The sequence below is a fragment of the Arachis ipaensis genome, chromosome B8, assembly GCF_059453495.1.
Source record: "Arachis ipaensis isolate K30076 ecotype BB chromosome B8, ASM5945349v1, whole genome shotgun sequence".
NCBI classification, from domain to species: domain Eukaryota; kingdom Viridiplantae; phylum Streptophyta; class Magnoliopsida; order Fabales; family Fabaceae; genus Arachis; species Arachis ipaensis.
Genome location: NC_142443.1, coordinates 73,236,504 through 73,238,860, shown reverse-complemented (window position 1 = coordinate 73,238,860; position 2,357 = coordinate 73,236,504). Strand labels below are relative to the sequence as shown.

The 2,357-nt window shown below is 36.6% G+C and overlaps 1 non-coding gene across 1 annotated transcript; it reads left to right on the top strand.

The window, feature by feature from the left end:
- Positions 1–1,067: 1,067 nt before the first annotated feature.
- LOC148548492 (small nucleolar RNA R71) lies at positions 1,068–1,175 on the top strand. The gene has a single exon (XR_015898365.1). It is a non-coding gene; the product is annotated as a small nucleolar RNA R71 (small nucleolar RNA).
- Positions 1,176–2,357: the final 1,182 nt, after the last annotated feature.

Genomic DNA, 2,357 nt, shown 5'->3' with positions numbered 1-2,357 from the left:
TCATTGATGAACAAGGGAGGTTCAACTTCCCAAGTATCAATGCCAAATAATTTGGCATTCAGCTTCATGATTGCACCAAGAAACTTGGCAGTTTGCTCTTCAGTAACATCCTCATTCTCTTCAGAAGAAGAATACTCATCAGAGCTCATGAAGGGCATAAGGAGGTTCAATGGAATCTCTATAGTCTCTAGATGAGCCTCAGAGTCCTTTGGTTCCTCAGAGGGAAGCTCCTTATTGACCACTGGACGTCCCAGGAGGTCTTCCTCCTTGGGATTCACATCCTCTCCTCTCCTCACAGGTTTGGCCATGATGCTTATGTCAATGGCCTTGCACTCTCCTTTTGGATTCTCTTCTGTATTGCTTGGGAGAGTACTAGGAGGGATTTCAGTGATCTTTTTACTCAGCTGGCCCACTTGTGCTTCCAGATTTCTAATGGAAGATCTTGTTTCATTCATGAAACTTACAGTGGCCTTAGATAGATCAGAGACTAAATTTGCTAAATTAGAAGTATTTTGTTCAGAGTTCTCTGTCTGTTGCTGAGTGGATGATGGAAAAGGCTTGCTATTGCTAAACCTGTTTCTTCCACCATTATTAAAGCCTTGTTGAGGCTTTTGATCCTTCCATAAGAAATTTGGATGATTTCTCCATGATGAGTTATAGGTGTTTCCATAAGGTTCACCTAAATAATTCACCTCTGCTATTGCAGGGTTCTCAGGATCATAAGCTTCTTCTTCATAAGAAGCCTCTTGAGTACTGTTGGATGCAGCTTGCATTCCATTCAGACTCTGAGAGATCATATTGACTTGCTGAGTCAATATTTTATTCTGAGCCAATATGGCATTCAGAGTATCAACTTCAAGAACTCCCTTCTTCATAGGCGTCCCATTGCTCACAGGATTCCTTTCAGAAGTGTACATGAACAGGTTATTAGCAACCATGTCAATGAGTTCTTGAGCTTCTGCAGGCGTTTTCTTTAGGTGAATGGATCCACCTGCAGAAGTGTCCAGTGACATCTTTGATAGCTCAGATAAACCATCATAGAATATATCCAGGATGGTCCATTCTGAAAGCATGTCAGAAGGACACTTTTTGGTCAACTGTTTGTATCTTTCCCAATCTTCATAGAGGGATTCACCTTCTTTCTGTCTGAAGGTTTGAACATCAGCTCTAAGCTTGCTCAGCTTTTGAGGAGGAAAGTACTTGGCTAAGAAAGACGTGACCAGCTTATCCCAAGAGTTCAGGCTGTCTTTGGGTTGAGAATCCAACCATGATCTAGCTCTGTCTCTTACAACAAAAGGGAAAAGCATGAGCCTGTAGACTTCAGGATCTACTCCATTAGTCTTAATAGTATCACATATCTGCAAGAATTCAGTTAAGAACTGAAAAGGATCTTCAGATGGAAGTGCATGAAACTTGCAGTTCTGCTGCATCAGAGAAACTAATTGAGGTTTCAGCTCAAAGTTGTTTGCTCCAATGGCAGGAATGGAGATGCTGATTCCATGTAAATTGGAATTAGGTGCAGTAAAGTCACCAAGCATCTTCCTTATATTATTATTATTTTCGGCTGCCATCTCCTCTTCCTGTTCGAAAATTTCTGAAAGGTTGTCTCTGGATTATTGTAATTTAGCTTCTCTTAATTTTCTCTTCAGAGTCCTTTCAGGTTTTGGATCTGCTTCCACAAGAATGTTCTTATCCTTGCTCCTGCTCATATGACAAAGAAGAGGGCACAGAATAATAATAATAATAATAATAATAATAGAGATCCTTTATACCACAGTATAGGGATCCCTGTGTGAGTAGAAGAAGAGGGGGAGACAAAGAATGTAATGTAATGGAAGAAACACAACTGTGAGGAGGGTTGAGATGTGAGATGAGATGTTAGTAAATGAATAAATAAATAGAATAAGATGGGAGAGGGAGAATTTTCGAAAAATATTTTTGAAAAAGAGTTAGTGATTTTCCAAAATGGTTTTTGAAAAATGTTAGTATTTTTCGAAAATTTTTTTAAAATTAAAAATAAAAATAAGAATAATTAGTTAATTAAAAAGAAATTTTTGAAAAAGAGGGAAGATATTTTCGAAAATTAGAGAGAGAGAGTTAGTTAGGTAGTTTTGAAAAAGTTAAGAAACAAACAAAAAGTTAGTTAGTTAGTTGAAACAAATTTAAAAATCAATTTAGAGAAGATATTTTGAAATCAAATTTTTAAAAAAAAAGATAAGAAGATATTTTTGAAAAGATATGATTGAAATTGTTTTTTTGAAAAAGATTTGATTTTTAAAATCACAATTAATGACTTGATTCACAAGAAATCACAAGATATGATTCTAGAACTTAAAGTTTGAATCTTTCTTAACAAG